An 11,218-nucleotide genomic window follows, 5' to 3' on the forward strand; every position below is an offset into this window, starting at 1 on the left:
TATTGTAATGACCAGGGACTCTGTTACAGCCCACACTATTGTAATGATCAGGGACTCTGTTACAGCCCACAGTATTGTAATGACCAGGGACTGTGTTATAGCCCACAGTATTGTAATGACCAGGGACTCTGTTACAGCCCACAGTATTGTAATGACCAGGGACTCTGTTACAGCCCACAGTATTGTAATGACCAGGGACTCTGTTACAGCCCACAGTATTGTAATGACCAGGGACTCTGTTACAGCAGTATTGTAATGACCAGGGACAGTATTGTAATGACCAGGGACTGTGTTACACCCCACATTATTGTAATGACCAGGGACTCTGTTACAGCCCACAGTATTGTAATGACCAGGGACTCTGTTACAGCCCACAGTATTGTAATGACCAGGACTCTGTTACAGCCCACAGTATTGTAATGACCAGGGACTCTGTTACAGCCCACAGTATTGTAATGATCAGGGACTCTGTTACAGCCCACAGTATTGTAATGACCAGGGACTCTGTTACAGCCCACAGTATTGTAATGACCAGGGACTCTGTTATAGCCCACAGTATTGTAATGACCAGGGACTCTGTTACAGCCCACAGTATTGTAATGACCAGGGACTGTGTTACACCCCACATTATTGTAATGACCAGGGACTCTGTTACAGCCCACAGTATTGTAATGACCAGGACTCTGTTACAGCCCACAGTATTGTAATGACCAGGGACTCTGTTACAGCCCACAGTATTGTAATGACCAGGGACTCTGTTACAGTATTGTAATGACCAGTATTGTAATGATCAGGGACTCTGTTACAGCCCACAGTATTGTAATGACCAGGGACTCTGTTACAGCCCACAGTATTGTAATGACCAGGGACTCTGTTACAGCCCACAGTATTGTAATGATCAGGGACTCTGTTACAACCCACAGTATTGTAATGACCAGGGACTCTGTTACAACCCACAGTATTGTAATGACCAGGGACTGTGTTATAGCCCACAGTATTGTAATGACCAGGGACTCTGTTACAGCCCACAGTATTGTAATGACCAGGGACTCTGTTACAGCCCACAGTATTGTAATGACCAGGGACTGTGTTACAGCCCACAGTATTGTAATGACCAGGGACTCTGTTACAGCCCACAGTATTGTAATGATCAGGGACTCTGTTACAGCCCACATTATTGTAATGACCAGGGACTCTGTTACAGCCCACAGTATTGTAATGACCAGGGACTGTGGATATTTCTGTGCACATTTCTGCATGACTGTGTGCGATCCTGTTTCACACACACACATGCATGCCGCACGCATACACACACACATGGTAGGAGTGAGTGTGTGTTGATGATTTTCTCAGATGTCTTGGACATTGGTCCTCTCTCACTTATTCTTTCCTTCTCTCTGTGCTGTTTTTGAGAAAAGGTGTGAGGTCCAGAGCAAGGCTGCTGTTGGGAAATGACAGGACTGTAAGAAGAGGAAAAGCCAAACCCTGTATGACACCATATAAGTAGAAGAATCACTGTTCCATCTGTGTTCAATGACAATAGTACAGACTACATTCAATTCACTAATGACTGTTTCTCTGTATAATCTCTCCACCTCTTTTTCTTTTCTTTCTTTGTCTATCCCCATCTCCCCCTTTCTCTCTCTCCCTCTCTCTCTCCCCCTCTCTCTCTCCTCTCTCTCCCCCTTTCTCTCTCTCTCTCTCTCTCCCCATTTCTCTCTCTCTCTCCCCCCTTTCTCTCCCTCTCTCTCTCCCCCTTTCTCTCTCCCTCTCTCTCTCCCCCTTTCTCTCCCTCTCTCTCTCTCCCCCTCTCTCTCTCCTCTCTTCCCCCCTTTCTCTCCCCCTTTCTCTCTCTCTCTCTCCCCCTTTCTCTCTCTCCCTCTCTCTCCCCCTTTCTCTCTCTCCCCCTTTCTCTCTCTCTCTCTCCCCCTTTCTCTCCCTCTCTCTCTCTCCCCCTCTTCTCTCTCCTCCCTCTCTCTCTCCCCCTTTCTCCCCCTCTCCCTCTCTCTCCCCCTTTCTCTCTCCCTCTCTCTCTCTCCCCCTTTCTCTCCCTCTCTCCCCCTCTCTCTCCCCCTTTCTCTCCTCTCTCTCTCTCTTTCTCCCCTCTTCTCTCCTTTCTCTCTCTCTCTCCCCCTTTCTCTCCCCCTCTCTCTCTCTCTCCCCCCTTCTCTCTCTCTCTCTCTCTCTCCCCCTTTCTCTCCCTCTCTCTCTCTCCCCCTTTTCTCTCCTCTCTCTCTCTCCCCCTCTCTCTCTTTCCTCTCTCTCTCTCTCTCTCTCCCCTTCTCTCCCCCCCTCCTTCTCTCCCCCTCTCTCTCTCTCCCCCTTTCTCTCCCTCTCTCTCTCTCTCCCCCTTTCTCTCCCTCTCTCTCCCCCTCTCTTCCTTCTCACCCCCTTCTCTCTCTCTCTCCCCCCCCCTTCTCTCACCCCCTCTCTCTCTCTCCCCCCTCTCTTCCTTCTCACCCCCTTCTCTCTCTCTCTCTCACCACTCTTCCATTCTCTCCCTGGTTTTCCTCCTTTCCAGTGGACCATCCTCAGCTGCTCTCTCCTAACCTCTGCCCCCTGCCCCCTCAGTCCCATTCCTCCTACCCCGCTGCCCTGCTCCTGGTCTGGGCCACTGCAGAGAGGCAGTGATGGATGTGCCTCAGGGGATCTCTAGGGGTCTTAGCACGAGGGGGTCTGGGTCTTACACAGTCTGCTGCCTCCTGCTGTGGGGAAGAGGGAAAGAGGGGAAGCTGTCAACCTCCCCGTTAACCAAAAACAGTTCTACATAACCAGGCTGGTGGTCAAGCAGACCACCATTCCCAACTCAGACACTACTGTTTACTACATTACCACACTGCAGACACCAGACATGGGCTGGGATTCTACACCTTTAAATGTCAAGTTCAGTGTGGTCTGTATAGCACTTTGTAACATCGGCTGATGTAAAAAGGGCTTCATAAATATGTTTGATTGATTGATTGATTGATTGATTGATTGATTGGTTTGTTTGAGCCGGCCATGGTGAGATGGGTATCCTGTACGACACTGTTTAATTCCCCTGTTTTTGTCTGATGTCATTGGTGTATTATATTTTACATTTGGACACTTCTCTATTCTAACCTTTGATGCACAGTTAAAGTTCCCTATACAGGACCAGTATAGTATTCATTCATGGCACACTAAGGTGGTGCATATTACTGGTTCCAGGACAGCTTGCAAGGCACGATAACAATAAAAGAGTTGGCTACAACACACTATGAGACCAGGCTTTGGGCAATCAGCCAGTGAGTCCACAGATCTCAGTATACATTATAGAGTATTATGAAATAGGGGGTGAGTGCTATCAGTCCAGTCTGTACAGCCAGTCAGTGAGGTAGTGAGGTAGTGGTGGGTTGGTGGTAGAGATCCAGTCCACTTGACGTGAGGACAGAGATGTCACCCGAGACCCTACCTCTAACGTTCAACATGAAAGCAACATTCTCTCAACATGAAGTTCCCCAACCTAGCCACTGATTGTGTTTACATTGTCATTGATTTATAGAGGGTGGCACAATCCCATTATGTTATGGCTGGTAATGAATAAACAGAATTGAATGTGCAGTTTGTTTCTCTAAGCAGTGGGGTATACATGGTGGGGGAAGGGGTGTGGACATACATCACCCCAATAGGCCGTAGGACTGATGGCCCGGTGACCTCATGGTATGGGAAGCCTGCAGGACAGGATGAAAGGAAGCTAGTAGCCCCCTGGCTCACCAACCAAGGACTACGAACATAAAGAGTGGAGCAAGCTGACAATGTAAACATATTCAGGAACTCTAGGGAGGACAATGGAAGTTTGCTTTGAATAATCATTTGTAGTAACACTTTATTTGGATGGTCCATCTGTAGATGCTCATACTATCAAACTATCTGTTGATAAGCAACTGCTTGCTAAGGTTATGGTTAGGGAAATGTTTCAAATAAGGGTTAGGGTTAGGGAAATGGTTAAGGTAAGGGTTAAGGTCAGTGTTATGGTTAAGGTTAGGATTATGGTAAGGGTTAAAGTTAGTTTAAAACCTTTTGGACATTCCTTCAGGGTATTTTACATGACAAATGAATGTCAAATGTTGGCCTTGAGAAGTTACACACGCAGGTCTATTCTGATTCTATAGTGGTAGTATCTACGTAGGTGACAGGTTATAGCATAGGAACTGGCTAGTCTATTTACATGGATTCAATGTTGTACAATGTTAATATTGTTTTGTGTTTAGTTTCTACTTTAGATAGTTTCTTTAATTTATAAGTGAAGTGTTCTCTCCTGTTTGATGTTCTGCAGTGGTTCTGACCTTTTTAATGTGATTCTGAGTCATTAGATGACTTCTCCATCTTACTGTTTTCTCTCAGCGTGGGTCTACTTCCCTTACAAAGCATTGCATTATGGGTATAAAGGAACCCCACTGCTCCTAAGTTGACATGATAGACTTCCAGAAATGTAGTGGATAAAACTGTTCACCCCCCTGCTCGGGTGCATGTATATACTGAATCTAGAATAACATTCTCTGAATATCTGAAACAGAACCATAGAGTTTATTTTCAATATGTTTTCTTTTATTGCAAACAATATAATACAAAAGATAAGCTTCTTTTAAGACAATGGCGTGTTTTACCTAGGAAACAAGAGTTCAGTTGAATTACAAAGATGCCAACATGAGAACTAAGATATGGAATAGAGAAGAAAGAACAGAACTTTTTTTTAAAACAAAAAAGTATGCTGGTGATTCTATAGAAAGACTGCAGCCACAGCTCCAATAACCATGATATCCATCTTCACACTGCAGCCACAGCTCCAATAACCATGATATCCATCTTCACACTGCAGCCACAGCTCCAATAACCATGATATCCATCTTCACACTGCAGCCACAGCTCCAATAACCATGATATTCATCTTCACACTGCAGCCACAGCTCCAATAACCATGATATTCATCTTCACACTGCAGCCACAGCTCCAATAACCATGATATTCATCTTCACACTGCAGCCACAGCTCCAATAACCATGATATTCATCTTCACACTGCAGCCACAGCTCCAATAACCATGATATTCATCTTCACACTGCAGCCACAGCTCCAATAACCATGATATTCATCTTCACACTGCAGCCACAGATATTCATCTTCACACTGCAGCCACAGCTCCAATAACCATGATATTCATCTTCACACTGCAGCCACAGCTCCAATAACCATGATATTCATCTTCACACTGCAGCCACAGCTCCAATAACCATGATATTCATCTTCACACTGCAGCCACAGCTCCAATAACCATGATATTCATCTTCACACTGCAGCCACAGCTCCAATAACCATGATATTCATCTTCACACTGCAGCCACAGCTCCAATAACCATGATAATCTTCACACTGCAGCCACAGCTCCAATAACCATGATATCCATCTTCACACTGCAGCCACAGCTCCAATAACCATGATATCCATCTTCACACTGCAGCCACAGCTCCAATAACCATGATATCCATCTGTCTTTTTTCTTTTTTCCATATTTCAGATCAAGTCTGAGATCACAATTCATCTGTACACAACTAGATCATCAAAATAACTACTTCAACTGAAAACATTTACAAATTATAAATAAACAAAGATGCTTAGACCAATTTGTACCACATCGAAACAGCTAACCATCTGCAGAAGAGTTCATATTTTCTCATCTCAATTAGTCGCTGCTGAATTAAAAAGGAATACAATGCAAAATAGTTATTACTTTTCAAATAAAATTAATTGCTAATGAATAAATTAGATGTTAAGACTGGAAGGAATAAGAGGCCAGAGGAACGACAACTGGAAGGGAGACTGCTGGGGGTCAAAGGCCACTTCCTGTATCTCTCCACAGATAGGAAGTGAGAACTCGGCTGTGGTTTCTAGGCTACACTGCTGCGCTAGCATCGCTAATGTAAAGAGTCTCTCTACTGCGCTTCAACAGGCACCAACGGCATGAAGGCAATACAAAGCATTTCTCAGTCACATCTACCAACACAGTCAGTAAGGCCCTGGTGTAACTATATGGCACTTTCTAATGGTATTAACATTCCCAACACAATAACTTGCGCTGATGTGTTAATTGCTAACGCAGCAACAAGAAAATAGCGATAATTTGTCTAATTCACTGATGACAAGGTCACATAATAAGTCACGGCCATAAACAATTTAAACACCAACTTTGCTCAGTTCTTATAAGATCTCGTAAACAATTACAGTAAGATATGTACATGAGAATCAAAGCAGAATGTATTAAAAGAGGACAGGCAGTGAGTAGGGGGACTATTTTCTTTTGACTTCCTGATCCTGTACAAAAATACATGAGCGAGAAGTAAGTCCGCGGAGGACGTTGTTCACCTAAAGCATCTCGTCCTCATTAAACGGATACATCCCCCGAAAGATGTAGTACCAAAAGACAGTTCAGAACACATACACAGTACATACTAAAATATTTATAACAAATATATCCTCACGGAGGATTCCTCTTTTCAAAACGGAGTTTCTTTGAACATTATACCTAGAAAAATATAATCACAACTCCGGGCGTTAAAAAAGGCACTGTCGTGAGCCGTTGTTCCCAAGATAATACATGGTCATTACTTTGAAAAAGTTCTTGAATGTTTTTATATTGGCGGTGGAGGGTGTGTTGGCGTAGAGGCCTGTGGGCCCCCGAGGATTCTGGGAGATAAGAGTCTCTGGTAGGAGATGGGTTCTTACGGGACAGTCTGTGCTAAGGGCTGACCTCTAACTTCTGGACTCTCAGGGCCTGGAGAGCTGTGTGTAGACAGGCTGCTGCTCCCAGTGCTGTGGACTGTGGGTCTGGGTGGGCACCGAGGGCACTCCGGTGGGGTCGGCGATGGGGTATACATGGGCCTCTGGCTGGGGCTCATATAGCTGCTGAAGGAATAGAGCCCTGAGCCTTGGGCACCTGCATGGCTATAATAAGAGTTGGCGCCACCCTGGTGATCAGAATAGTCATACTGGGTGCGGGTAATGGAGGGGTAGGATGAGGCGCTGTAGTGCTGCAGGTTGAATGAACCATAGGTGACATGCTGGGGAGGGGAGCCCTGCTGCTCACTGTAGTGACTGGGGCTCAGCTGCTCCGTCTTGATCTGAGTGGTTCTCCCCTGGCTCTGGCCTTGCTCTCCCCCAGTACCTCCACCTCCACTCAGGATGGAGATGGGGTGCTGCTGCTGCTGCTTGGACATCCAGCCATGGCCTCCAGCACCCACCTGGCCAATGGAGCTGGAGCTGATGCCGCGGTAGCTGCCTGTGTAGCTCGTCTGGGCGCCATTGATGCCGGGCATGCCGGGGTGACCGTGGGGCGGTAAGTACTGGTCGAACTCATGGACATCGAAGGCCTCGATGTTGGAGATGACGTCGCTGCTCAGCTCGCCGATATCCACGTCTCGGAAGTCGATGTTGAGCTGGCGGGCCGTGCCCTCTTGCAGGGGGCGGCCCTCACGCTTCAGGTCGGCCTTGCCCACAGCCAGGTCTGTTTTGGGGGTGGTCGGTGGTGTAGGTGGGCCCTGGGACTGGCCTGCTGGTCGAAAAACAAAGAGTTAATCTCACTGCACACCATCATGATATTATTGACACAAATGATGCAACCAGGGAGCTAATAAAGATATGCTTGGAAATTAAGAAAGTGCAGATAAGATTTCAGAGTTTCCCGCCATGAAGGGAATGGTGCCATTATCTAATATGCTTTAAAGAGGAAGAGATAAGTGGGCAGAGTAAAGACAGGTGGTAGATTTGCATGGCTTGTAAAAACCACAAATCATTGACAGGTGTGTTAGTTCATGAGAGCCCTAAAGGCACTGATATTCACGTTCTGAATAGGATAGTAGAGGCATTTACAATATAAAGATGTATATATAACTATTTTATTTCACCGGCATAATAGTGATTCCCATTCTACTTTAACATGATTATATTATAACATGATTATATCGACCAAAAGCAAGTTTGAGTAAACCTGGTATTATCTAGAACGAGAATTTAATGAATTGTTCGAATGAATTGTTCTTACCTGAATGTTCACTGGGAGAATGCACTTCGCCCATGCTGGACGCGGGCGAGTCGGCTTGCTGGAGAGCTTTAAAGATGTCACCGGAAGAGATGTGGGTTTGTTCGCCGTCCTCTGGCTCGCTCTGCCCGTTCTTCACGGATTTCCTCCTTCTGGGCTGGTACTTGTAGTCGGGGTGATCTTTCTTGTGCTGCACCCTCAAGCGTTCAGCCTCCTCTACGAACGGGCGCTTCTCGCCTTCGTTGAGTAATCTGGAACAAGTATCGTATTATATTACACGTTTTCGAAGTGTTGAAACAAGTACTGTAATTATTAATATTATTATTAAGATGTTATTATTATAGCCCAATACTTGAAAACTACAAATTCGAATCGAATTTATGTCCATAGTTTACACTATTGAATTGCAAATGTAGCTATACACCAGACATCTTTCCAAATAACTGATTCACACTGCTATAAATTCAAGCTTTATCTAAGAAGCTATTTGTGAATAGCACAATATTAGTTGATCAAATACAAAATATCCTCAACGGAGGGGAGTTGTAACCTACCTCCAGAGTTTTCCCAGGGTTTTGCTGAGTTCTGCATTGTGGAGATGTGGGTACTGGTCCGCCAGTTTCCTCCGGGCGGCCTGAGCCCACACCATGAACGCGTTCATGGGTCTCTTGACATGGGGCTTGTTTTTGCTGGAGCCGTTCAGTCGGACGGGCATGGGCACCAAGGTCCAGTCGTAACCCTTTAGCACCTGAGACACCGCATCTCTGATACATACAGGGAACTTGTCTTGGTCAGCCTTCTTGAACTCGCCGAGCACGCCGTCTGGACCCAGTAAGAGATGATTATCGGACGGCCTGGTATTCTCGGTGTCGGAACCGGAGCCAGACGGGCACGGCGAGCCGACCGAATCCTCAGACATGCTGGGGCTTGGAGCGTCAGAGAAACACTTCTCCTGTTCGTCTGTCATCTTCAGGAAGGGGTCGAGTAGATTCATGCGAAAAAAATGACCGCTGAGCTAATGCAATGAATTGCTCTTGGAGGGAAAATTCCTTCCTATCAAGACTTTAGAATCCAACTGCTGCTGTGCCCACGGGCTGCAATGAATGTCACTGAGTTCGGTGCGCAAATTGGTTGACAAAGATGCACTCCTGCAAACTGTCAGAATGTTAATGTGAAGTCCTTCCAAAAGTCGTCTATTCAAAGCACGTTTTCTTGCGACCCGATGGAATAGGCACGCTGCAAACGCACTCTAATGTATACTTCTCTTGGAAATAAAACAATTTCTGACATAAAGTCGCAATTTAATATTCGCGTCAAACTTCCAAGATCATTGAGAGAATTATGAATACACTTTCAGTGTGAAGCCTGTATTTATAGACTGGTCCAAGTCAGGAAGGAAGCGATTGGGTGAACATTTTTAGGAGGCGGAGACGAAATTTGACTCTGCGCTCCCCCCAATCTTCAGTCAACAACAGAGAGAGGGACAAAACACCAAATAAAATATGTTAATTTGTTAAATTATTTTTACTTTGTCGGAAAATGTTCATTTATTCAATAATTCATAATTTATTCCTTTATTATAAGCATGTAATCATAGAGTCATATTGCCTAGATACTTGTTTGTGTTCATTATTGGTATATTTTACTCAAAAAACGAAATATACAAATGTTAAAATATATATTGTCTGGTATAACCACCAGTTTGTTATGTGTCCATCTTTCGATTAAAGTATTAAACATAAAAACATGACCAACTCTATTGTCTTTATTCAAGTACATTTTCTTACTTTATTGTTTGTTTTTATTTATTGTAGCACTTATATTTTCAATAGATACAAACTATATTCATTCTGAAAATACATCTACAAGGATGTAGAGTTTCGTTTTGAAATGGATACTAGACTAGCTAATTTCATATGAAGAAGTACAGTTACTGAACATGATGTGGCATCTCAAATATTCAGCCAAAGACATTGTTATACTGATGTAAATTGGCCAGGCCTATTAACCTACATAAAAAAATAAAGTATCTGCTTAATATAATTCAGTAAAGCCCATAGTAGCTGTCTTGTTTTTGTGGTATCTCCTGCTGAATGCTTTCTGTAATTTGATGTGGATTGTTACACAACACCGACTGCTCTCCGTGCCACCGCACTGCAGCACCGTCTATTTTCACCAATAGGGGGAGACAACAGTCCAGAAACTCCACTGAAGGGCTGTGACGTCCCCATAATGTCAGCGGTCAGTAGACCTACAGATGATTAGAAATGAATGCTCATCTTCATAAAATAATGTTCAAAATACTTTATAATCATAGTAAACATAATGGTCGCCCTCACCATGTTTGTAATTGTGGGTATATAGGCCTATAGTTCCATAAGTAAGAGCTACATAGGAACCGCAATGAGAGATACTTCTAAATTCACTCTCTCCGTCCGCACGTATTGTATAATGAGTCAATTATGTTTTACTAATTGTTAAAGTGACACTGTATCTATATGGCATAATATAGTGTTAATTGGCAAATACATGTTTTCTTATAGGCCCTACAGCTAATAGTGTTTATCAACTTTATCTCTCTCTCTTCTCTATCTCTCTTTATCTCTCTCTTTCTCTCGCTCTCTTGCGCTTTCCCTCTCAATTATAATGTTTCAATTGAAGGTGATTTATGTCTCTCTCTCTTTGCTCTCTCTCTTTGCTCTCTCTCTCTCTTTGCTCTCTCTCTCTCTCTCTTTATCTCTCTCTTCTCTATCTCTCTTTCTCTCTCTCTTTCTCGCTGCTCCATTATTTGCTCATGTTAAATGTTGTTTTCAAGACTACTCTTCAATACTTTCGATTTCACTGATGTTGATTTAGGTCGTGATCATGATTATATGGTAATACTAATTACAACAACAACACCATCAATAATAACACAATTTAAATCATCAATAACACAAGTTAAATAATCAATAACACAAATAATCAATGCATGAGCTGCTTCACATTTCAAACGACTGTATTATAACATTTGATTGACATGAAAAGCACAAAAGTAGGTACCACCCAAATAAATAACGCTGCCTAAATGAAACGAAACAAATGTGTCACCAGCAGTAAGGTCAACCTTGTTGGGCGAGCGCCAGAACTGGTTTGGTCTGCGACAATGGGCGCTTTGTAGAGAGG

General features: G+C 44.0%; 1 pseudogene; it reads right to left on the minus strand.

Moving 5' to 3' along the window:
* Positions 1-5,134: 5,134 nt before the first annotated feature.
* On the minus strand, positions 5,135-9,392 carry LOC127929216 (transcription factor Sox-9-B-like; annotated as a pseudogene).
* Positions 9,393-11,218: the final 1,826 nt, after the last annotated feature.

The sequence above is a fragment of the Oncorhynchus keta genome, unplaced genomic scaffold, assembly GCF_023373465.1.
Source record: "Oncorhynchus keta strain PuntledgeMale-10-30-2019 unplaced genomic scaffold, Oket_V2 Un_scaffold_5814_pilon_pilon, whole genome shotgun sequence".
Taxonomy (NCBI): Eukaryota; Metazoa; Chordata; class Actinopteri; order Salmoniformes; family Salmonidae; genus Oncorhynchus; species Oncorhynchus keta.